Genomic DNA, 26,208 nt, shown 5'->3' with positions numbered 1-26,208 from the left:
TCATTTCACTGTGAACGTATTGGTGTATCACTTCATTGTAAATAATGCAGAGAATACAGCGGCAGGGATTGTACCATATACATATTGTATCGTCAGCTGAATATAGCCATTTATTTGCCTTGCTCGGGTTTCTCTAAGCTAGGTGTTCACACAATGATGTTTCACATTTGCCTGTGTTTACAATTTGTGTATATCAAGTGACCCCTACAACGTGTCCGCTGAGGGGTCTAATCTAGTAAATGAGTCTTGGCTGGCAGTTGTTTTTTCGAAAAGGGCGATAAATCCATCTTTAATTGTACATAGGTTTTGGTGGTAATGGTCTGTATTGCACAAGATCTATTCCTGCCACACAAAGGCAAATTGAGCCAAGTAACTGCATCCTCAGCCGTTTATGGACAGGCTGTTTCTGTCAGTAGATCCAGATGTTTCTGCAGCACTTATTAAACTGTGAGCATATTGTCATAAAGGCAGTAAATTTGAGAGCGGGAAGAAGGGGGCAAAACAAGATCTTTTCAGATTGCAGAGTTTTCAGTCTTACACCACACTTTCAGAAGCCCTCCCATCGCACCACTTTGTTCTTCCGTTGCGGTCTTGTTTCAAACCTGGAATAACAGGTGTTTTAATTTATGTTGTTCATTAACAGTCTTTTTAGTTTGCCGCCTGTCTCCGACCATCCTCCTGAGCATGAGTGGCAGAACATGTATATCTTTAAGAATGGAGAAGAAATAGAAATAAATGCAAAATGTTTTGATTCTTGTGTTTAACTATAATATTAGTTATAGTTTTTATTTGTTAGTTTTTTTTTTTTTTCTTGTCCTTTTCTCGCTTAACCAAATTCCATTAGCTTGGAAATTGTAAAGATTGTGCAGATGAGAGAAATTTTGTTGCATGCTAAATGCATGTCATTTGTTTTGAGATAAGTAATCATCCTAAAGAAACATTCAACTGTCATTCATCACAGCTGGCTGCAGCTGGTAAAGAAGCAACAGGACAGGTCCTACCCCACTTCCCTGCACCTTTTTAGTGATGTCTGTGCCCACGATGTACTTTCACTCCCAGGATTACTGTCAAGGCTGGCTCCCACTTTCAAAGGCTTAGTTGGAGAGTCCCATCAAAGTGGTGTTAAAAGTTTGGCTGCGTAAAAACAACAGATTATCGTTATTGATACATTGATGTCTACATCACTTTAGAATTGCGGCCGGGATATGTGGGGCTCATTGTAATTAATGTATATGTATTTTATTACTTTTAAATGGGGATCAATAAAGTCTTTTAGGTATAATAATATTGTGATGTATTGTTGATGATATGTTGTAGTATTAATCTGAATCTGGAAAGTACCTAAAGTTATCAAATCTAGTGGACTAAAAATCATATTTGGCTCAGATTTTTTTTTTTTTCATGGGGTAGATTTAGCAGAAAATGGAACTTTAGTAAATGTATGTAGTTACTGGGGATCACGTAAAACCACCTGTTTCGCAAAAATGTCAATAAGAGCAAGTTAAAAGTATAGTTTTTGCTTGCACAGAGGATATGATATAGCCTTGACAATTTCTTGTGCGGATAAGCCACGATTATATCTGGGGATGGATAACATGCAGGCGAGTGGGTCATTGAGTCTATCAAATGGGCACCTCCCATCGAAGATGTTTCATTGAATAGTTGAAATTGAGTTTGAGTTTCTCCCTTTCACAATTAATACAGTTTTTTTTTTTTTTTTTTTTTTTTTTATTATTTAAAAAAAGTTGACAAAGAATAGAAAAACTGGACTCTTTGCAAATTAAAGCTGCTTTGAGCAGTTTATTTGCCCCAAATGTTAGTACAATATTTACAGTACTGGGTTTACAGTGCTAAGTTGAAATGGTCATGCTAGTAAACAACTGCCTTCCCCCAGTTTACACAGAAGGTGTAGGTTGCAGTAAAGATTTTAGAATTGAAAAGGCGAAGAGAATGGGACACGAAACAGCCCATTTAGCAGTTACGAAATGGAATTATGATCCAACACAAAGACGTCCTAATATGGTGTATACGTCTTTTATAAGTCAGAGAGAGAAATCTACAGTATGGATCCCAGCTGGTGTTCTTCTATTTAAGCTTGAACCACTGGTCTAAACATGAGGAATTAGTACAGAGGACCATTTATTCAAATAGCTGCATAACCCAGATATTTATCAGAGGAAATGGTCAACATTTTTCACAAATCTCCAGTTATGCACAATTAATGGCCAACAACCAGATAGTAATTCACACAGAGGAATCCCTGACACGGCGCAAAGAAGCGAGTTTTGTTTTTCTTAACAATACTGGCTTTCTTCATTTCCCTCCATCACTTTCACATAGACACTTTGAAACCTAGGGGATGGTTTTCACATGGGTGGGAGGTAGAGCTGTTTTTTGACATTTAGCCCTACAACTGAGGCCCACAGGCCCCTTCTTTTCAGCTGCCAGCAGAACAAGGTTGCTACTTGTCCTAGAAGCTCACTGTGCCATAAATCAATACACAACCTTGACTTGGAATCGGACATTAAACCATCAACACTTTTGATATATATCCAGATGTCAAGGCTGAACAAGCATTGACGGGTCCATCAAACAATTGCCCGTAATGAACCTAGAAAACACCCCACAAAAAGGAGAATTACAACACTATTTGTTAGGGGATTCACTTTCAGCATACTGTAGTATAGTTGCTGGGTGGTCATGCAAAATTTGTTGTAGATGACATGTTCAAAGAAGCAGATGGATGCCAAGTTTGTTGTTGATTTATTGCTTTTGACAACTAGTGGTCCTTTTGTGCGGAAAAATATGCCCTGTATTTTTATTTTGGTGTTGGTGTGTGCTGGCGGCCCATATCCAGCCACCGCTCAAAGCGACAACCATGCATTTTTTTAATTAAAAGGATAAGAACGCACTTTTCGTGGTGTTCATCTCTGTGGAAAATGATAAATACGCTAAATGTCCCAATCCATGCATTACATTTTGTTTAGATACTGCCTTTTTGAGAGAGAACTCTGACTTGGGACTGTAGTATAGTAGTATGTATGTAATATAGTAGTATAGTATATACTGTAGTAGTATAGTAGTATGTATGTAATATAGTAGTATAGTATATACTGTAGTAGAATATGAATATTTTAACACCTGAGCTCGCTGTGCCAAACCAGCTTTAATGTTGCCTTGTATCAAAAATAAGGGTAAAACATCTTATTGCAGAAAACATTTCCCTACTTCCCTTAAATTCCTTCCACAAACTCCATTTGGAGGTCTGAGGTTAGTGGTGTTCTGGGTGGCACAGCAGCATGGGTGCAAGAGTGGCAGCCAGTGCTCAGGGTATTAGTGTGTTGGTGTTCTGACATGTGGGGATGGTTTGTCTGGTGCCGGCCACATGGTTTTCAGCGGGTATCACCAAACCCCAAATAGAAGGGCTGTTTTTCCATTTTCTTGATTTGTTGGAAATGAAGGATGTAATTTTTTTTCCTTGTTCTGCCTTTGTGTTTAATAATAAAAATTGTATCGTAGCTGTCAACATGTTTTCATTGTCCTGCACATTGTTTACACCCATCAATGGCACTTGAATCTCAAGTGTGTGTGTATGAAGAAAAACTTACTGTAAAATGTTGTTACTTTTATTGCCTTACTCTAAATGATTTATGCATTAATTGATGATAACCCAAAATACTTCAAACCGCATTAGACACATTCAAGTTCAACTGCTTTTTACACGATGATGTCATATATTAAACAATGTGGGACCATGCACCCCTAATGATGTGGTGGGAACAATATCTTCTACAGCATCAACGCAGCGATAGGGAGTTTGATTAATGATCTGGAGGAGACACAACTAGCAGATGGTATGCTGATCTCATGTTTTTGGTGAGCTTGTTTGAGAGCAGCAGCTGTGAGGCCTGTGCTTATAGCAACGTGTGGAGCACGGGGCTGTCATTAGAGCAAGCACTTCATAGGGGAGATGGAGTCCAATCACTTGTGACTGCCTGGAGACAAGTCCATGGCACTTCCTGGTGGGTTGTTGGCCTTATGTGGGCTGCAGATGGGTGGGCAGATACTTGACGAGAACGCCATTGCTCAGGCTCTTGAGGCTTGAGAGACAGCAGTGGCGTAAGGGGGAAAGTATGATGGTGACTTTTAAAAGGATCTCTATTAATGCGTTCAGTGTAGTCATGACCCACTGTTTCTCTTCTGTGTAATTGTTCCTATGCTTTCATATCAGAGGTATTCCCCAGCATGCAGAGACACACATAATCTGTTTATAATCATTTTTTAAAGGCAGGGCATACAGTAAAGGAATTGAACCCGGGCCACTGCAGTAAGAACATGGTGCGCATGCTCTAACCGGCACCCATAATCTGTATATAATCATTAAACAAGTGGTTATTGGCTTTGACATTTGCTGTAGGGAACGGCCCTTTTTTAATGGAGACATGAAAGCCCTGAGTCATTTCTATAAATTGATCTATCAGTGTGTGTTGTCTGACAGGACAAGGGTCCTGAGGATGGCATTGGGAGCCATTATTGTTTACTTAGATGGAAACCAGGCCTTCCTCTGGCCCTCTGGCTGGGTAGTGTGTGCAACACACTGATTTAGGACTGCCACCACAGGGACCTAAAGAAGCCTTTTGAGAATCACATGGAACTTTTTGAAGGGAGCTTCTGCGGCTGAAGTGAACTGCCCGACTTTTGAAGAACATCAGCAAGGCAGCGTCAAACTGAGATTGTGTAAAGGTTGTCAAACTGGAGGTGAAAGAACTGCAGGCACTGGATACGTCCTGACGGATCCAGTGCCTGCCTACATTACATGAATAGAGTACAATGTTTGGTACTTATTCCCCTTGGCTGTATAGGGGATAATATCTTGGCAAAATGTCCAGCAGATGCACTCAATTTTTACTGATCAAAGTTCCAGAAAATAAGTAAAGCAACATAATGCCTACTGTATTTCACATCTGGACCTGGGGATATCCGTGGCCACTTGGATGGTTCAGTCTTCATATGGAGTCAAACTAAAGAAAAAGAGAGTTGCAGCTAATGTGGTTAAAGGCAGATTATTTTTCATCTATGGATTTTTTTGCACTTGTGCTGAACTCTGAATTGTAATGTGGATGGATGAGGTACTCTTTTCATTGTACTGTTGGGAAACCTCAATCGTTGGAGTGCTTCACTGAAATATTTACACTGGTGTAGGTCAGCATCCTTTTGGCATGATGTATGGATTGGGCCTCTTCAGATAGGAAATGAATTACTGAGAGCCAAACCGTCTTTGGACTAAACCCTACCATTAATTTTTTAAATTACTTCTTATTTTTCTTCATCAGCTAGTGTCTGCTTAAAGGGGAATTTTGATCATTGGATATTACTGATCAACTTCCGAGTCCTTTTTAATATTGGATATCTGACGATACTGAGTTCGATCTAATACTTCCTTAAATATTGATTAAATTTATCTGACACATATAACAATTGCAGCATATACATAAGGCCTTTGCTCTCCAAGTCCATATTTTTCCATCCAAAATTGTTGCGCATTCAAAAATAAATACGAAGAGGATGAAATAGAAGACGAGTAACTACTCGCACTGGAGGTTGTTAATGAGAGCAGTGCACTGTAATACTAGCAGGCTGAGGTGGACAAAACACGTTAAAGTTCAGAAAATAATGGATTGGATTTTGATCTGCTTTATGTTAGCTTATACTGAGCCATTAAAATATGCCTGGATCAACCCCGATATCAAAACTTAGGATCAGCATGGGACATCCCTAATGACATTACAGTTATTGCTCTGTAGTTGAGTGGTTCCGTGCCAAAGAAATGGCAGATGTGAATGATCATTATGACAGGCATTCCCCTTTTTAAAAGCCAGTTTGAGTTAAAGTACTTCTGAACAACAGTGGAGGCTGATGTGTATGTGTGAGTGCACATCATTGTAAATGAGCAAAAGCAGTGTCCTGGGCGGGCTGCTGTTCCTCCTCTCCTGAGCTCAAGTTGCAGCTCCCAGATGGTTCCTTAATCTGCAGGTCCCACTCAGGTCAGCTCCAGCAGAGCCAGGTAACACGAGCCAAACTAACCATCCTCCGAAATGAATCCATGGAGACCCAGTCAGATGACTTTAACGTCTTCACTACTTCTAAAAACCAAGCCACATGGAGCTCAGTGAGCTATGATCGAGGGGTAGCCTAACTGAAACCTATTATCTACAAGACCTGCTGCTGTGAGTCTAAGTTCCTCTCACTCTGTGCTTTTGATGACAAAGCATCTAACCTGGAGCTAGTGGAAAAGAGCTTGAACATGATAGTGGTCAGGTTACCTAAGACGTCCCCTCATGGGGTGTTTAAAACACCTCATCATTTCCCACTCCACTCCCAGGTACCTTTTTATAGCTCAGTCCTGTATAGTGTACAGGCATTTCACATAGTACAGGAGCCCCACCGCTTTCCAGAGCTGGACCAAACCGCACCAAAATGCTGCTTGTCAAAGCCGTGGTAAGAAATTACTGCACACTCCTGAGGGTTTGATCCCTGGCCAGATAAAGAACTGCTTGATGAGATTGGGTTACCCCCCTCCTAGACTTGGAAGTGAAAAATCAGCATGTCCTGAGCCTCGACTGGTATAAAATGCCTCCCTGTTGGAGTTCTCCCATCTCCTCTTATGTAGAATGTCTAATCATTTCCATGCTCTGATATCAGTTGACTTGACAGGGTTTGGGTGTGTTACTGCAGCCAAGTTACAGCTGGAAAGCTTTTCTAGGACAACCTGGAGGGTGTGAATGAGCAGCTGACCCATAATTTCACATTCCAGCCTTAAGTGTTTTGAAATTAGCCCCTGCAATTAAAGGCTTTTGTAGCAGTCTTTGAAATCTTTTATCCAGTTTCTTCAATGCTGAACTTTGCTCTTCTTCCGTGTCTGTCTATTGTCTTTGTTAGAACTTTTTATTGGTTTACCATTACCTATTTTAGGTTGCAAGTTTCTCTGCAAGGAAAATAGAGCATTAGTGATGATTTAGTTGCAAGATAATTAGTGCCTTTGCAAACTTACTGCAGTGTATGGACCTTCATGTTAGGCAAAAATAAATTTATCCTTTTCCTCTCAGTCTCCCTCTAGACACTGTAAAACACCTCCTTAAGATAAACTTTTACTTATTGCATGCTTTCACCAACACAGCAACCACCTATGCCAGCTGCTGGTATAAGAACAGGGTCTTGCTGTTGAGAAAGCTACTTCAACATGCCAACAGACTTACACAGTCGCTTTTTGAGTACCTGCATTCTATCCTTTGTGCACTGTCTCACAGAATAGAAAAAAAAAATCCCGTCCTAAACGCTTTGTGAAAAGTATTGAGGTTGATGTTTATAAGAAGGTGCAGACGTTTGTGCTTGTCAACATGTGTTTTCTTTTTTCCACTGACCCTCAAAGGATTCCAGTGATCTTAATGAAACCAATTTTCATATAAAGACACCTTTTAGCTTTGGCTCCTTGCATGAAGGCTGTAGCATTTTGGACTCAGACGTGGCCTTTGAAGTAGCCTCTGGTTATTTTTCTGCTTGACAGATCAGAGCAACTGTGCAGAAATCAAAAGAGAAGTGCCCTGCCGCCCCAGGTAAATGGTAACTCAGGACTGAGCCGGGACATTTTGAAAGTTAATATGGCTACTGCTGAGTTAGGGCCATCTGGACAATTTGCCCTCCATCCAAATTCTTGAAAATGTGATGCTTAATAGAATAAGATTGTGTGCTGCACTTGTGAGCAGACTTATGCCAGAGGTGTATCGTATGACTCATCAGAAAACTCTGCTGAGACATGGTTTGTTGGTGGTTCGGTGTTGACCAAGGCTATCCATGCGTGACTGGCCAGTCTCCACACCTATAACAGGAATGCAGGGTGTGGGAAAAAGTTCAAAAAATTCTTGAGACTCTAATGATCCTACATAGCACCTGGTGGAGTTCATTTTCCTCATGAGAATAGTAGGTATTGAGGGATGAGACACGGTCAATTAAGCTAAGTGAGATGTGCTTCTCCACCAAGCAATATCTATCTCCCAGTGCAATTGTCCCTTAACCAGGGCAATGAGGGGGGAGGAGGACAAGGTTTCCACAACACTTGCATTTCATTTTCCAATGCCCCCTGGAGGGTTTCAAAACAAGCTCTGGGGTTAAGAACAAAATCACTGAAAGCGGTTACACCACAACTGATGCCTAGTCAGGTCTGCTTCTCATTGGAGGGGATCTTGGGTGAGGGAGAAGGCTTACCAGGAAGGCTCAGAGTTGCAAACAATCAATGCCACATTGCCGCTCGACTCCACTAAGATTGTAGAGGACACACACACACACACACACACACACACACACACACACACACACACACACACACAAACTATACTAGGACGTAAATGAAAGGAGAACTAGGTTGCCTAAAACTAAAATGTTACATTGTTTTTTACAACTGCAGAGAGGTAATATTAATGATGCTGATAATTTAATGTTTTGTAGTCTGCTGCCTTGTGTGGCCCACATGTGTTTACTTTTCAGGAGGTTCTGGTACCCACTTGACCACAAACTGTTCTATCTTTTAATTTGTTACAGGAGTAGGGCCTGCAACAGCTTTCGCGTGCAACCTCATATCAAGATAACAGATTTGTTGAAATATTTAATAAAATTAAATGTTACAGGAAAAAAAGGATTGTAAATTATTAGTAGTATATTATTTTTATAAACGGTAGCTTTATTATGGTGAAGCTGATAATTAACAAATTAATTTCAGTATGATTCAGAATCCATGTGTTTGACTGTTGGAAAGAGGGTCAATTAAATGCTTATCCTAAATAGTGAGAGGAAGATGATGATGTTAGAGAGACGGTGGCCTTCATGTACACTGGCAGTACATCCAATGGATGTACTGTCAAAATAATAAAGGACATGTTTTGAAACTGTCAGTACTGTAAAAAATAAATATACGTATACCATCGGGTCATATGTTTAGTGAATACAATTTTCTGTAATGTGTAGCTGTCAGAAACAAGACTGAGATCAAACTTTCACACTACTGTAGATGGTAAATTAAATATTATACTAAAAGCATATAAAATATTGTTTTGTTAGATAAATTTGTGCTAAACTGAAATAAACTATTGAAAAACGAAACTTTCTATTTTTCCAGTTGGAGAGGGAAATTAGAAGAAATAAGAAAAAATAACGCTCAGCAGTGTATGATGAACCATGTTCCTTTTGGATTTGCAACTTATGATAAATTAATAGTGCATTAGATTTAGCTAAAATTCAGATGAACTCAGAGTACAGTATTAAGCCCCTGAAAGTTACAGTTTCACTTAACACTTTCTAATTTACAGTTATATACCCTTAATAATAAAATGGACAAAATGCATGATTCAATGTGGGTAAAATTAATGTTAATTTAATAACAGTATAAAAAAATACAGCATTTTTTGGTGTGCTATGTAGTTTGGCATAATGTAATGTTGTTCTTGCGCAAGGTTGTTTATCTAGACCAGTGGTGGAGATGATTTAGTGTTGTTTTGATACAGCTGCTTGTGGCCCTGCTGGGCCAAGGGAAACCGGGAGGTCTTGGAGGAAAGGAAAGGAAAGGAGTTAGTAGAGGATATGGGCAGCGGCTGATTTATCTGCAGTCTGAGCTTAACCTGAGCTTCCCTTTACCACCAGACCCCTCCACTCTCAGGGAAATAGGCACACAGCACACCAGCTGTCCGGGAAGATTGATGTGGGAGAGTTATCGGAGTCAGTTTCTCATTAGCTATTATATCTGATACGTAAAATCTCAAACTCTATAAGTGAAAATGACACACATAAACACACACAGGTGCTCTCTGTCCTTCTGTCATGAGTGCTGTATTCTTTTATGTTCCGGTTTTATCCGGACTTTGGTGTGTTTCTGCGTTTGGGTCGTCATTTCTTGTTTCCCATTTTGTTAACAGCCTCTGCTGTGTCAACATAACAAAAACACCAAGATTGCAACAACTTGATTAGGCCATGTGTCTTCACTATTACAATGGAAACGATCAGCCTTATCAGCAAAGAGTCTTTGCCCAGCACTGTGTACGGATCTGTGATATGCGATAGATAAGTCTACAGCAAGACCTTTTTACTTTTTAAGAAAAGACTGCCTCAGGGTTTGGTTCACACGACTCTGAGGGCAGATATCTGATAACCTTCTCCTATCCAATGGATGGCCAGAACAAACTTGCCAATAATGACCGGTATGTGTTTAACACTGAGCTCAGAGCTGATGATGATGTTGGACAAAAACCACACCATCTCCTTATTAAAAAGAAACTGCCTGATCTTAATTTCCATTGATGAGGCCCATTTTAGAGGGGATTAGGGGAACATTGCGAGGATTGCTGCTGTGTTGTTCTGTTGCTCACATGAAGGGGATGTGTGGGGCTTTAATACTTATGTTTTGCATTAAGTCTGAGCATGTTTGCCTCCTTCAGGGAGTTAAACATGTTATTAGATAACTTTTTTTGTCAAGCCCATGTTTTGTGTGTACCTCACTGTGTGTTGGGAGATGAGGAACAAATCAACTCGGGGGTAATGATTTGTTTTTATTAAGAGATCCTTTAAAATCATATTAAGCAGTGTTCTAATGCTGAAGTGTGGAAGCCGAAACAAGAGGTGAAATGAGAGATGGATTTGTAATAAAACGACTTGAAGAAAATGGTGAGAGAGCATAAAGCAGTAGCAAAGAAAATGTTGACTTTTACCTTTAATACATGTTCTTTGGTTTTGGCATGGCTGTCTCTGTGGATTGGAGGTTTGGTTTATTTCCTGCTGCTAGTAATGTAATGGCCCTTTTTGGCTCCCTGTACACAATTTCATCTGAGACACACTGCCAGCATGGATATTTGGCCCTCCTACCATTAGACAATGGCAAGTGTTGACTGTCCTCTGTGTGTGTGTGTGTGTGTGTGTGTGTGTGTGTGTGCGCGTGCGTGTGTGCACGTGTCCCTGTGTTTTGTATTGTGGTCTGGGCAAATCCAACTTGGCTCTGTTTGAACAGGGTAGAATAAAGGCTCATACATTTTAATATAATGCCCCCATGTCAAGCTAGAAGGAGCAAACACAATGCCACAGGGTGAAATGCTATTTTGTAATGAGAATCAGCTTCAGCAGCAGCGTTTAAAAAGGGGATCTGCTGCCCTGTATTTATATATACAGACAAGATGTGGGATACAGTAGGGTTTTTTTCTTTTTTTGTGACCTAACAGAGCAAATGGACATCTGGAGAGAGAAAGACTAGCTGGTTCATGTTGCTGTAAAACACCTATCAATTATACCAGTTATAGATTCAGATTATTTTAAACCACCTGTTAAATGTCTTCAATCCTACAGCCAGATTAAGAGAAATGATTTAAACTTGACCTTGTTGCCCTGCCTCATCAATCTTCACTTAATAGATTGTGGTGTACCTGACTGCAGCATTTGCCTCCGGTCCATTTGTGCTGAAGAGGGGGATTTAGTGAGAGTCCATGACTAAAGTGTCGTACCCTGCTAATCCCAGACCGCTCTGACTCCTCCAACCCAGGTCAAAGGTCATGTGCCCTTTCCCGGCCCTTCCCACCACTCTGACTGCATTATAATGTGTTCAGGGTCATTTTATCTGAGAGGAACAACGTGATGCTTAGGTGGCTGAAGACATTTCCTCCAAGTCTTGTCGTGGAACATTAAGTAATGCCTCAAAGCCGCTACATTGTTGAGGGATTATCACTCTGACTGTGGGCCTTATTTGTTCTATTTATAGCAGTAAATAGTCAGATTTCTGCTCCTTTCCAGATGGCTTTCATGGCCAAGCCTTGCATGCCCTTGACAATTGACTCCAAAAGTTTGGCTTGTGTACAGCGCACTGGCACCACACACACATCTCGGCCAAACACTCTGTTTGCCTGCTGGATCCCTGTGAGTAATTTGGAGTGTAGTGGCCTTGTCAGTCAAATGCAGTACAGAAAGGCTCAATTTTAAGTGTTTTATATTCTGGGATATATTTATGAAGTCTTAATTGTGGTAGCAAAGACATTGAATTGAAAGTCCATTTTGACTTCCTGCTGATCCAGATTTCTACATTTGTGGTGCCAGCAGCCTAGTTTTCTTTGACTTGGATATAAAACTTTCTATTTGGCCGGTGATGCGAGAGGACCAGCTTGCTGTTTGACATGGAACACCATTGTGTAATGTCATTACAGAGGATGCCAAGAGCATGGGGTTCATATGGCAAACTTGATGTGATGTGGAAAGTGCACAGAGCACATTTTGTAGGCAATTTCTGTCAAACCTCTTGACTACATATTTGTGGCTGAGCTGAGTTACTGTTTCCCCAAAACAGGATTCAGACAGTTTCCCTAAATAGAATGATTTAACCTGATATATCAATAGGTTTGCAGCATGTGGCTGGGTTATACATCTGCCTGCTTAAACAGCCTTGATCTCTTTGGCAGTCTGTAATCTCACTTTACCTGTAGCTAAACACCTTAGGTGTGTAAAGCTCTCATCTCCCTTATCAACACTTTCCAAGACAGCTATTCCTGGCAAATAGAAATTAATCAAGTAGATTGTGCTCATGCCAGATTAAATGGATGCAAACAGAAACCATAGCAACCATAACATCATTTATGTTGTTTCATATAATGCAGTATCTAGAATGATAGAAAGAGACAAATAGGCTCATACAGTTATGACTGTAATATACACTGAACAAAATTATAAACGCAACACTTTTGTTTTTATTTTTTATTCATCATGAGCTGAACTCAAAGATCTAAGACTTTCTCTGTGTACACAAAAGGCCTATTTCTCTCAAATATTCACAAATCTGTCAAAATCAGTGTTAGTGAGCACTTCTCCTTTGCCGAGATAATCCATCTGCCTCACAGGTGTGGCATATCAAGATGCTGATCACACAGCATGGGTATTGCACAGGTGTGCCTTAGGCTGGCCACAATAAAAGGCCACTCGAAAATGTGCAGTTCCATCACACAGCACAAAGCCACAGATGTCGCAAGTTTTGAGGGAGCGTGCAATTGGCATGCTGACTGCAAGAATGTCCACTAGAGGTGTTAGCTGTGAATTGAATGTTCATTTTTCTACCATAAGCCGTCTCCAAAGGCATTTCAGAGAATTTGGCAGTACATCCAACCGGCCCCACAACCGCAGACCACACCAGCCCAGGACCTCCAGATCCAGCATCTTCACCTCAAAGATCAACTCTATGGGAAGGAGATGTGTTGCACTGCGTGATGCAAATGATGGTCACACCAAATGCTGACTGGTTTCTGGCCCCCCTGTACCCCAACAATACAGTGAAACTGCACATTTGTGAGTGGCCTTTTATAGTGGCCAGGCTAAGCAACACCTGTGTAATGCCCATGCTGTGTGATCAGCATCTTGATATGCCACACCTGTGAGGTGGATGGATTATCTTGGCAAAGGAGAAGTGCTCACTAACACAAATTTTGACAGATTTGTGAACAATATTTGAGAGAAATAGACCTTTTGTGTACATAGAGAAAGTCTTAGATCTTTGAGTTCAGTTCATGATGAATGGGGCAAAAATAAAAGTGTTGCATTTATAAATTTGTTCACTGTAAGTAGAACATGAGAAGGTTTCCTTTTTTTGTTACTGCTTGCATTTTGTTGCTGGTATGTCTCTAATTTTAAGCATTAACAGATTATAAGAAGACTACTTTATTGCCTGCTGTAAACCTGTCAGTTAAGACCTGCCATCCTCTTAATATACCTGGATGGGGTTAGACAAGTGCAGCAAACTCTTCCACAGCTATGATCCTCTGAAGCATGTTTGTCTAAGCTGTAGGCTGTGATATTTATGACTGTTTTTTAATTCAGTCAGCGTGCAGTTTTGATTTCACCATCAGCCCAAGTGGTATACAATATGTGGCAAGGGGTCCATAAAGCCTTCAACATATTTTATCCCTTTCTTTCTTAGGTGTATGGTTTCAGCGTGTCTGACACCAAGCTAAACACATTCATCACTGTATAAAATGACACACTGTTTTTCCAGCTTTTTAGGGATTCGTCAACTGTATTAGAAATGGGGGATTTCTAAACATATCTACATGTGCTGTGTCTATTACAGCATGTCTGTTGGTTAGTATTCCAGGGAATGTTCTCCTGTAAGAAATGTTGTATATCGTTTTTTTTTTCTCCTTTCAAAAATACATGTGATGATTTATAGGTAAAAGAAGCTGGATATGTACCGTTATGATACAAATCCTTCTACCTCCCACTTACTTTATCCTGCTCGGCACCAGCTTGGTCATGAAAGTCTTCAGTCATTCCGTTACGGATGTTCTCGGGATCCTTTGGCCATCTGGGCCCAGACAGGAACAGGAAATGAAGAATGAGGAATTAAGAGGGGTTCTTTTTAGGATATGAAAGCTTGAAAAAGAAAAGCTGAGCACCCCTTTTCACAGTTTAAGCCTTGAGGCTACACACTCTCTTCTTTTTTTTTTTTTCTTTTTTTTTATACCTTCCTTGCTACCTCCCATCTTTTTCTTTTGTTCATTCCTCCCTTTCCTCCTTCCTGCCTTCTATTCAAGAGCTGAGAGATATTTCATTCATTAAGAAAACAGATTGTAAATCTTACGTGGAGTGAACGATAACTTAAATTTGAGCATGAAAGCGCTGTTATTCTTGTAAAACTTAAACAAATGCTGAGTTGATGAACAATTTTGATTATGAATGCTGTGGCATAATGCTGTGCCTTTTTATTATTGCAAGTGTTTTGCAAGTATTTTGTCCCTCTTTGTAAATCTTTTTCTTTACATCGTTCCTTGTTGTTTAAACTTTACAATACAATCTTATCATTTAGCATATTGCCCGTAATAATTCACTTTGCAGTGTCATCAGATGGTCTCGGTAAAATTCAGGAGATCAGCAGGCTTTACCTTCTCACCCAAAGTTATGTTTTAGAAATCTTTGTGGTAAAAAACACAACTTGAGAGCATCTTCAAAATGTCATTTTACCCATTTGATTGGATAAGATATATAAAATCACATTTAAAAAGAAAATGAAAACCGCTGCTCAGAGATGTGCATAGCTAAAAGATGTACATAGATTTTTTTTTTTTACTGAAATATTCAAGATAATGCCTGTTTTCTCCCTTTTGGCCTCGTCATTGTGGCTGAGATTCCATGCCTTGAGGGAAGATAAGCGCTTACTAGGAGGATATTCTGAATTCCTGTGCTGTTTTTCTGCCCTCTAATGTCCCTGTCTTTGCTGTTGTGTATTGACTGAAAGAACTTCATAGCTGCGTTATCTCAGAAAGAAGGAAATGTACTTAATCAGAGGTAAATGATGGGGTTCAGATACGATTCGTGATGAAGATATTATGTTGGTTTTCACCTACGTGCTACATATCACTCTGTCACATAATGCAGCTAATGTACCCCCCTGCATCCATATTTCCCTCTTATTGTTCTCCGTCTTTCTCTGCAGTTATAGAACAGCACTCAGAACGGTAGAGGACACCCATTTCCTCTCATGCATATTCAAGCATGCTCTAACACACACCATGACACACACACACTCTCTCACACACACACACTGTGAAAGGCAGCTTGGCTCTCGGTCAAGGGATCTCTGCTTAAGACCGGTCCTGGACGAGAGAGCTGATCGCCAGCCAAGCAGGACAGTTACAAAGTGGAGCACGGGAGGCCCCGCCATGTTTGCCGAGATCTAAAGCCTCTTTCACGTAAGCTTTGTTTGCATTTTGTTCACTGCAGCAGCTGAACAGTACACAGAAAAGCCCTTTCTTACCCTTTCTCTGTCCACTCTTTTTCGCTTTTCACTTTCTCTGACTTGGCTGCTTTCTGACAGTTGATTCAGTTCCTGTGTACTAAAGGAAATTATGTGCTTAATTGGATTATTGGGAGTTTTCTTCAAATGAGTGCTCACCCACCCACGCAGCCCCAGACTCTGAATTCTCCTCTGGCATGGGCTGTCCGATACGTATTTCCAGACTCCACAGTCTGTGGGATGATCGTGAAATGGGAACCTGGCAGTGTGTTACAGTTTAATACTATTTAGTCATAGTAGTTAGCATACATATGATTAAATATTCATGATGTTAAGACATTTTGTTTAATCACTTACTTGATTGTGAAACAGTTTTCAAATCAAGGTCCTGTGTAAGCTTACATTAACTGAAGAAAAAAATGTTTTATTTGCTCTCTCTTTCTGTCTGTCTCACTCACATACACATAATAATAAAACAATGTGGCAAATCAAGCTGATGCGTCTAGCTGTCAGACATCTCTGCTGGCCATCACCTTCAGTGTGCTACTTGGCTCAGGTTTATGCACAACAGTGTCCAAACGCACGCAGGCATCACTGGAATTTGCACCTGTTGGAGACCTGGCTGCTGTGGTCTTTTCTCCTGCTTGCTCTCGCTCTGGCTCTCTCTGTGAAATAGGCATTCATTAATAAGCTATGGGATGACCAGAGACCTGGGAATGGTGGTATGGAAGTGGTAAATTGAATCTTAAAAGAAGGAAAGTAGGTAGAGAGAGTTGGGTAAAGGGCAGACTGGATGATCAGAGGGCCTAAGGGTATAAAGGAGACTAGAAGATGGAGCTTACTCAGAGGGGGGGCTGCTCTTGTACCTATTCTCATACAAATGATCTCTTGCGCTGTGTGGCCCTTCAGTGGGTCATAAACATCCAGTGGTTGTGCAGTTGTGTAGTGGTGAGCCGTTCATGTTGCTGATTTTCAACAAGAGAGGAAGCAGAGTCCAGGGCTAAGATTAAACGGCCTCTCTTCCCACCCGCGTGCGAATCACAAATTATATAGAGCCGCAGTGCTTCCCCTCACCCAGGAACCCAACAAACACCCTGTTAAAAGCTGCAGCCACATCCCTGTGTTTTCATCTTACTGGGCACAGAAAACACAGTGTGTGTATTCTAATTAAAATGGTGTGTGTACCAAGTTTTCCATGTGCTGCAGTGGATGTCTATTAGCTTGCCAGTTTAATTCTTTTGCCTCATTATTATTGGGTGTTTTGCTTGCTGATTGCACTTAGTGTGGTGATGGCTGTTAAGAACAGTCACTGGAGCTATTATGTAGTGATGTATCATTAAGCTGCTCTATGTGAGCATGCTATGTGTGCTCTAACCAGATCCCCGCTTGTCCTTGCCACATTCTGCTGACAAATGAAAAGTCTGTCCTTATCGTGGCCCAGGGCCATTTAAGGCCTCTGAGGGGATAATCGAGCGTCCTATCTGCACTACGCAAATCCTAATTGTCCCCCCTCAACAGGCCACTGCCGGCGTGCTTTATGGGATTATTTTCAACCAGGCATTTTGAATGTTGCGTACATAGGCCTTCCTTCCCACGTACAGGTTCCCCCCTTTTTCCTTGTCCCTGCCTTTCACCTTCTCTCCTGAGAGGATTAGTGAGGCTTCCGGAAACGGAGCACCACTCTGTGAGAATGACACTTCCATAAGCTCCTCCGAGACAGGAAGGAGCTGGACACTGGCTTTATGATAACAATTACTGCCTTCCCTCAATGTCTCCTGGGGGTCCTTTTTAGGAGCTGACAGAGAAGAGTTGGCCTGTTTTTCGAGAATATCAGTGTAAACAAACAGATTTTTCTGCTACCCAAGAGACTGAGTGGAGTCTGTGGAATCAGAGGGTATGAAGGGAAATGATTATTTGTTGAATGCATTATTGTTTAGTGGTGTGGAGTCTGTTGATTTGTGGCTACAGAGGAACGCTGTTCACGGGGTCAATGATATGCCTTACCAATGCCTTTTTCCTTTATCTCTAATAAATCTTTTTGGAGGCAAAAATGCATTCTTTGTTGAGCTTAAAATATATACTTGGCTTATTGACAGTTCGAGCCAAAGGGTTCATATTCCAGGGTTTCTACACCGTATGGAATTTTATTTTAGGTTTTAGATTTCCAGGTCGGGGTAAGTATAAGAGAAAAAAAGAGTATGGGGGGAAAATGTGTTTCCAGACTGTTGCCCCTCTTCTGTTTTCTAAAAACATAAATTTCTGAATTTCTAAATACATATTGGTCATACAAGCAGGTTTCACCAAATTAGTTTGAAAGAAAATGCAGCAATATCTTTGAATTGCATCACAAATAACCAAGCATCAAGCTCATCTGAACATTTTTGGGTTAGGCAGTCATGTTTTCATCTGCGTAAAGAAACCATACCTTTTTATTACCTTTTTATTAAACCTTTAGTTCAAGGTAGTTTTCATGGAGATTGTGAATAAACAAGGCTGCACAGACACCGTAAACAAGGGGGGGTCGGCGAGTAATCTTGTTTAAAAAAAGAAAGATCTTAATTCAGCAGATGCTATTTGAGAACCAGTGATGTCTGAAGATCAAACCCAGAAAATGAACAAGCAGAACTGAGAAAAATGTTGCGAATTTGATTCCAACAAAAATGTTTTTGAGGAAATGTGTCCCTGCTCCTTTCTGGCACCAATCATATACCAGATGATGATGTCTGTCCTTGAAGAAGACGAAACAAAAGTAGAGCATGTGTGCTGACTGTTGTAAGCCCAGAAATAATGAGAATTGGGGTGGGGAAATTGCCTAGAATTCAAAGGCTTTCAAAAACGATTTTCAGTTGTTGAATGTTGCACCGACATTTCTTCCTGAGTGAAGGTGACCTGACCCTCATTGTGAGTCATATTTTGGAGTGGAAAAACAGCTGTTTTTGATCTATCTATAATAGAGCTGTCCATCTAGATGTCTTAATATAAAAACCCGCTATTTTGTGCCGCTTCTGTTGTTCCAGCATGTGAGATGTTAAGGGTACTTTCTACACGTGAGGCCCACTTTTAAGAAGTAGGATTAAATCACAAGCCAGAACTTAGTGGCATTTTCATTTTATAACCCCATCATTACAGTGTTGTTTTCCTAATCTAACCAACATCCACTGCTGATGGTCTCTTAACGAATGTTGCGCTCAGTTGTACTGATTTTGCCTTAAAAGACTGACAAATGGCACCATCATGTTCTGTCTTCAACCCTACAATTAGAATTCAGTTGTGCTGCAGTGTAAAAGGTCCCTGGGGCTTTGCTTGTGGAACCTGGTCACTACATGACCTCCATTGTCTTAGCTGTCAGAATGTCTTTCATCTTCTTTCTTGTACCCATGGAGAGCGACCATTATCTCCCCACTGTATCTCATAGCTTCATGGTTTACAGCACTGGTTCCTGGCCATTTACCCATTTACTGAAGCTTAAGGCTATCCCAAATCATTTCCCGTCATCCTGTGATTCACCAGATCAGAGGGAATGATAGGGCTGGTTTCTCTCTATCTTTTCCTAACTTTTATAAAGGTTTTTGCAAGGTCTTAATCCTGCTTTAAGGTGGCTCCCTGGGTGGTCTGTCAGATTTTACAGAAGTTGTTTTATGTATTATCACTGTTTTTATCATTTATTTGAACATAAAACATACTAAAAGTATGGGAAAGCAAATGAATAAGAGGTCTGTTGTTACTGTATTCCAGGCAAGGCGCTATTGAAATATGCATTGACTTGGATTTGATGAATCTGTCCATGGTTTTGGAAGATATGGGGCCCCCTGTTTGCCACATAATGTCTAAAGGCTTGATCAGTAGGGGTCTTTGTGTTCTTAAGTGCCTCTGGCAGCTAGTAAGAGCCAAGGAGTCGTAGTCTATGCTGACAGTTGTTGTTATTTGGAAATCTGGATGCATTTACATGCCAAAAATTATCCAATATAGTCTACATTCCTTTTGAACTAGATATGTGGAAGGTAGTATTTGCACCTGTTTATCATTACTAATGGTACAACTTGTCGTTTGATATTTTGAATGGAAATCAAGCTTAGAATTGTCTTCAGATAAAAAATGATCAGCAGAAGAATCAAGTCATCTGTAGTTTGGGGAAGCTGGACGAACAACATGGGTGATTGTGACATAAAGGCAATGTGGCTTATGGAAACAATTGCTTTCAATGTACGATAGTCACTTGTGCTTTATGTTATGGGGAAATGTATAAAAATGCTAACTGCTCTGAGCTAATGATATTTAAGTTGGTTAAAGGCCCTAGAATTATATTATGTTATCAAAATGTAATATTATCTTGCATCGTGAGCGGAACAGGCCTTTACACTCTTGGTTACACTAATGGTTGGTGGCCATGGTTCACTGTCATGTAAACATGTGCCAGTGAGGTGATAGCACATCTGGCATCTCACTGAAGTCTGTTGGTGGATGTCTTTATTAACAGACCTCTAAATCCTATCATCATTACCTAATGCTTGATCTCAGGTTACTGCTAATGAGTTCATCATGTGTTAGTGTATTCCCTTTTGTCTGCAGCACAAGCTGTCAGCTGCTCGAGAGTGGGTTTTCAAGATAGGTGTCAGCCTTGATGTTAATGTAGAAACCTTTTTTAAGTTCAAAAAAGACTAGTGATATATTGTGCTATGTAGTGTTTGGTGTATTTCCTGTAAATAGTTGTAAAAAGCATGTTTACATCTCTACACATAACTCTGTTGTTGTGAATACCAAGACAAGGGTAATAGCTCAGTTAAGCTGTGAAAGAATTAGTAACCAAACCCTAGTAACTCCAACTTATGTGTTTTTGGTAGTTGAGTTACCAAAAAACATACTAACCCAGTAAATGTGTTAATAGGCCATTTTCAATAATGAAGGTATTGGTATACTCTGCGTCTATAATAGTTTTTAATGTGACTGTGTAGGGATTTGTCAATTGACTGTATTCAAGATATTTTGGCAGATGCTGCGATGCATGAATGGGTGGTTTTCATGCGTGTTAAATCACATCACACAAATACTACAAGGACACATGCATGGCCCAGCAGGAGGGTGGCGTGAGGAGAGCTCCCTCCACATGCGTGTGCTGCATGTTCAGCTGTTACCGAACCACTGAAGCCCTTCCTCCTCCTCCTCCATTCCCCGCTTTCTCTCTCTCTATTTTTCCTTTGCCCTTGCTGCCCCTCTGTCTCCCTACTGTATTCCAGTCTCCCCTCTGTCCTCCCCTCTCCTGCCTTTCATTTCTCCTCACAGCCCTGCACATTCATGACCAACTGCATGTCTTGTCCTGCTTTCCTGCTGTATCCCAGTCATCCCAAGCTCTCAGCTGTGACTTTCTGGCATGAACTTAAGATGACACTGATTCAACCCCCTGAAGTGTAAGGGGTCCTGGTAACCAGCAGGATCTATGCAAATGTAGTACCTAACAAGAAGAACATCAACACCACCACAGAGTTTTTTGCTGACCCGATCTCACCTGGGCTTAGCTTTTAGGAAACATTTTTGTCTTTTCTACTGTGGCCATAAGCCCTACTCTAATAGTTAGCAGTTAATTAGGTGGTAGTTGATACATGTAGTGTATTCAGTGTCTTACATCCTGACTCAAAGGGATCTTAAGCAGCTGACACATTCAATACTTAGATAACCACCAGATATCTGACACGAGTCTACAGCACTGCATTACAGAGGGAGGTTAGTCTCGCAGTAGCCATTCGCTTGGCAATTAAAATGCTGTCTAGCACAAGACAATGACACCCCAAGGTTTTCCTCCCTCCACATCATGGCTGTATCCCTCAGCTAGCGTGCTATACTTGCACAGAGGCGGGATCACAGCTATGACACCCCTATGTATCTCATTCAGCCATACAGAATGGGACTAGTGAACCGAGTAGCCCCCCAAAACTGGCCTCTGCCTGCACCTGCAGTCCCTACTGATGGTTGGAAAGCTGGATGGAAGAGGGGAGGAAGTGAGTTGAGATCTGAGGAGGCATGAATCCAGTTTAAAAGTAAACCTTGAACAAGATAAGAGAGTAGGACATACTGAATGGGGGATACAATCAGGGAGGACACCTTAAAGCTAATTTCTGGGTTAGACGTCCACCATGATGGTGAATTCTTTGCGAGGTAAGGCTGGGGAGAAGGAGAGTGAATGGGGGTTACCAGAGAATTGTTAGCCCCCCTGCAGGTCATTCATAAGATGAGGCCATTTTATAGACCTCCCTCTGCCCTTGCTTTTTTTTGTCGCTGTTGTGTCGGTCAGTGGAAGTGAAAATGGAGATTAGCAGTGGCTGCGTAAAATGGATAATGTGTGTTGGCATAAGTGGATGACCACCCCTTTAAAAGTTTGGTTTCTAGGTGAGTCCTTGCTGGATAAGGCTGTAGGTGTTTTTCATCACAGAAACTCAGCCTGATAACCTTTTTCTGTCTGGATGGATTTATGATGTTTACAGATGTGCTCAGCATATGATGAAACAGTCCTTCTCCCTCAGTGAGGCAGCCATCTTTAATCCAGTAAAGAGCATAGGGATTTGGTCGCCCCTGGCCTGCCTCAAGGCCCTTTGGAAACCTCTCGGCCGTGAGAATGGGGGCTGGGGTTGGAGGTGTGGGTTGGGATGTGTGTAGCCATGCAGGAGGGGCTGGGGACAGTCTTTGTGAATTTAGTTAATCTAATTTGAGCTCTTTCCCCCTAAGGCCCTTTCTCTCCCTCACCACTACCCCTGTTTCAAACATCAGTCCAAGCTGGGGAAAGTTTCACGTGTCCCTGGTGAAAATAGGCTTTGTTTAGTTTAATCCAAAATGCTCATGTAAACCTGAGGGGAATATAACTGCGCGCACCCACTTAAAAAAAAGTGGCAGTATCTCTCTGCTATCTGTATGCGGGGCAATCAAATTAAAATGGAAAGCTGATACACATGGGAAATCTGAACAATGATGCAGCATAAAAAGTGCGAAATCTTACCAGTTGGGTCATGCAAATAATGATAAAGATGGCTCAGCAAGAAATGTTTTTAAAGTACATAAATATGTTTATATGGGCAAATTAAATCAACCATTGATTAAGGGTCAATTGGAGAGGGGCAATCTTCAAAATCTTCATTAAGAAGTGTCTGTAAGCCTGTTTAAACTTAATAGTTTTTAATCAAAGGAGAACTTGAAATAGAGGCCAGGGTGTTGATGAAGCTTATAGAATGTAAATGAGCCACTTAGAAGTCTTGCTTTGGTTTTTTTCACACCTCTGATTAACTCATTGTGATGATGTCGGATATCAAATGGGAATTAACTCATTAGGGTTTGCCTTTGAAGTTGCTCCTGAATATCATCAGGGTCTTGTAATCCCTTTTTAATGGATCAGTGAGTAGGACAGTGGTTCAACAAAATGATTAATGTGACAGCCTTTCTCACCTAACGTTCCCTGTGTTTTGCATGAATGGCTTGAAAATTGGTTGATTCATTTAGGAAATGCGCCAGTAATGGTGTTACTGTCTAAGGGCTGATAGTAAATGTTTGCTTTATCAGTCTGCTGCCATCTAAGCGTAAAACCCATACCCCCTCTTATCTTTACTTCTCTTCCTTTCCTTTCTCTTACTCTTTGCTTAGCTTTGTAATTTTAGTGTCTTCCCCTCTGCCCTTGTTTTTAACTTACGGCAATAGGTGGTAAGGGGGCAGGAATGCAGCTGCGGGACTGTAAGGATTTATCACACTAAGGTGTGAGGGCTACTGCCTGTGCTTCTGTGCCTGGAGATGTAACAGTTTAGTGGCAACGGCATTCCCACCACAGAGCCAATACTGAATTTTATTGCTTTTTGGTTTGATTCTTTAGACCACATACTCTGTGGCTGCAGGGAGAGCTCTCTTGTGAAAGAGGGTAAAGTAGTTTAAACTTAAACGTGCTCCCTTGTCTCTCTTCCTCTACTCTTGCTCTCTCTCTCCCTCTCTTCCCTCCCATTCCTTCTCTTTCCACTCCTCTCACTCTCCCTGTCCCTTCCTCCTACTCTGCCTCTCAGGTTACGATGACTGGGGGGTTTCTTGCTTCCATCTCGGAGAGTGTGTATGTGACTGCATGTGTGTGTGTCTCCCCTCAGCGCTGAGCTGTGTCCTTGTCCCTGCCTCCTGGCAGCAAGGAGCCACCCAGCAGCAGGTCTGTGATTGGGCAGGGGAGTGGGGTTCTTGACACAGCGCGGTGCTGACTGCTCCGGGACGTGTTTCAACAGATGGTCGAGGTTAGAGAGTGTCATCACATCGGAGAGAGGATTAGAGGAGAGTGGTTGTCTTCCAGGAGCTGTGTGGTCCCCCCTAGTCTTCAACCTAAAATCCCAGCACCAAGACACAAACGCCTCGTATGAGCGAAGGGAGACCCAGTGAAGAAACGAGAGAAGAAAACACAGAGAGGAATCCTAGCCGTGCCTCTCACCCTCCTGCCTTTCAGGTACTTAACAACTTTCTCACTGTCTGTTTTAGTGTATTTTCTGCTATTTTCCTTCCTTTCACAACTGCTTTTGCAGTGTCTGTGCCTGTTAGTTTGTTCAGTTGGTGGTAAATGTCTGATGCAGCATACAGCCAGGAGTGGGAGTCTACAAGTGCAGTAAATCTGTGTTGCCTGTACAGCAGCTCTGTGTGTGCTGGACTTCATAGTTTTCCCCCTGAATGACAGGAATTCCCTCTGTCGCAAATTCCTCTGTCTCAAGGGATTAGAAGGCAGCACATTCCATTAATGTCATTTTTCCCCCCTATCCATAAGCATCCATCTGTTAATGTCTAGTTTTCTGAATGGCAGATATTTTATAGTGAAATTAAGCGATTGGATTTTAAAAAGCTTGCTGTCACTTAAAAAGTATGCTGCATAATGAACTGTATGAGTGGGGGCATCCTTTCAGGTATAATAGGTACAAGGGTTAAAACACTCAGTTTGTATTTTATTCTGTTTGGATATCCTGAATGTATCATTTTCTTATTATCTTAAAACTTTAGTAAAGATGAATTATGTTCTATTAACGGTCAGTTCTTATAATAGGAAATGAAAGCAGAATTTTTCTCCCAAATCCCAAAAACTCAGTGTGGCATTTAACATTCCCTCCCTTCAGCCCAGATAAGTTTTTTCATAAATCTTATTCAGAGTGCACCTCTGGCAGATCGTGTCAGTATACGCTAAATGGATGAGCTGTTGAAGAGCGCTTTCCGGACAAACTGTCAGAGCTAAGCTGAGAGGCAGAGACTCAGAGAATGTACACCTCACTTCAGCTATTTAACTCAAGTCAAGTGAGAAGGAAAACTTGCCAGTGGAGTGGGAATATGATGTATAGTATTTATACCTAGCTCCAGGGTGTGTGTGTGTGGGGGGGGGTGTTTGCGAATGGAGATTGTGCAGCTGTGAAAGGCTGTGTGAACAGCAGCCGGGCGGAGAGGAGGTTGTATGGGTGAAAGCTGCTGTTGTGTGAATTTGTGTTTACCTTGGTAAACCAGCCGTAGCTACACTTCCTGCTTGTTACTTGAAGTATTTAACACAACCACCAATAGGTTGTGATGACCACTGCTTAAAGGTCAGTGGAGACATTTGTACAAAATTTCACATACTCACAGATGAAGGGAACAGTTGAAAGATTATTGAGCGATTGGGAAGGAAGGTTGATCAATCTTTTTGTGTTAGACACTGGTGCAGTTTCATAAGAGGTAAGATGTTTGACTTATGGATTTATTTTTCTTTATTAACCAGAGAGAGGCATAAAATGGACATATAACATATCATCTGAATGATTTTAAAGTTAATTCATTTTATGTACCAAGTGAGTGACTCGGGACTCTCTTCTTAATGTGAATTGGATCAATGTGCTCACCTACTGTACCAGTCCAAAAAAACTAAAGAAGAGATCCTTCTGAGCTAGTTTTCGTAACTGGCAAAATTATGCTGCGGTCCTTTTCAAAGCCGATTGCTTGCACCAGACACAATTAGCAGACTGGCTTACATTTCAAAACACTGGCAGTGCCAATTTGAGTTACTGAATGAAAAATATGAAGAAACCCAACTTGAAACTTTCATTATTGACAAGACTGATCCATAAATCTTCCCTTCACTTCAGTTTCACCCGGCAGCCTTTAGATTCAATTTCTGATTACCCTACCCAGAGCGTAGCAAAGCAGCTATGGGGAGTTTCAAAGCGCAGCGCTGGCTGCCAGCTCAGAAGAGAGAAGAGAAGGGAGATCCTTTAAACAGTTTAGCTTCACTGTGCTACAAACAAGAGCACGGGCAGCTGCTGCAAATAATTAGGTTCTGAAGGGGGGGGGTTGACGCTTGCCAAGACAAACGTTGTTCCAGTAGTAGCTTTGCCATCGCTTGAGTCTAGAGTGTGTGTGTGTGTGTGTGTGTGTGTGTGTGTGTGTGTGTGTGTGTG

General features: G+C 41.3%; 1 protein-coding gene across 10 annotated transcripts in view; it reads left to right on the top strand.

The window, feature by feature from the left end:
• sulf1 (sulfatase 1) overlaps positions 1-26,208 on the top strand; it is a 123,603-nt gene that overhangs the window by 61,827 nt on the left and 35,568 nt on the right. For 5 of the 10 annotated variants that reach the window (XM_046066782.1, XM_046066721.1, XM_046066728.1 and 2 more), the window contains 2 exons: positions 23,827-23,960; positions 24,034-24,248. The exons of 2 other annotated variants lie outside the window; for them this stretch is intronic. The gene's annotated coding sequence lies outside the window, so the exon portion shown is untranslated. Of the gene's footprint in view, positions 1-23,826; positions 24,249-26,208 lie in introns of all 10 variants that reach the window. 3 more of the 10 variants (XM_046066747.1, XM_046066756.1, XM_046066738.1) reach the window with 2 other exon arrangements.

Source organism: Micropterus dolomieu, linkage group LG01, assembly GCF_021292245.1.
Source record: "Micropterus dolomieu isolate WLL.071019.BEF.003 ecotype Adirondacks linkage group LG01, ASM2129224v1, whole genome shotgun sequence".
Lineage (NCBI taxonomy): Eukaryota > Metazoa > Chordata > Actinopteri > Centrarchiformes > Centrarchidae > Micropterus > Micropterus dolomieu.
Note: the sequence above shows the minus strand (reverse complement) of the source record. Positions and strands in the feature narration are given on the sequence as shown.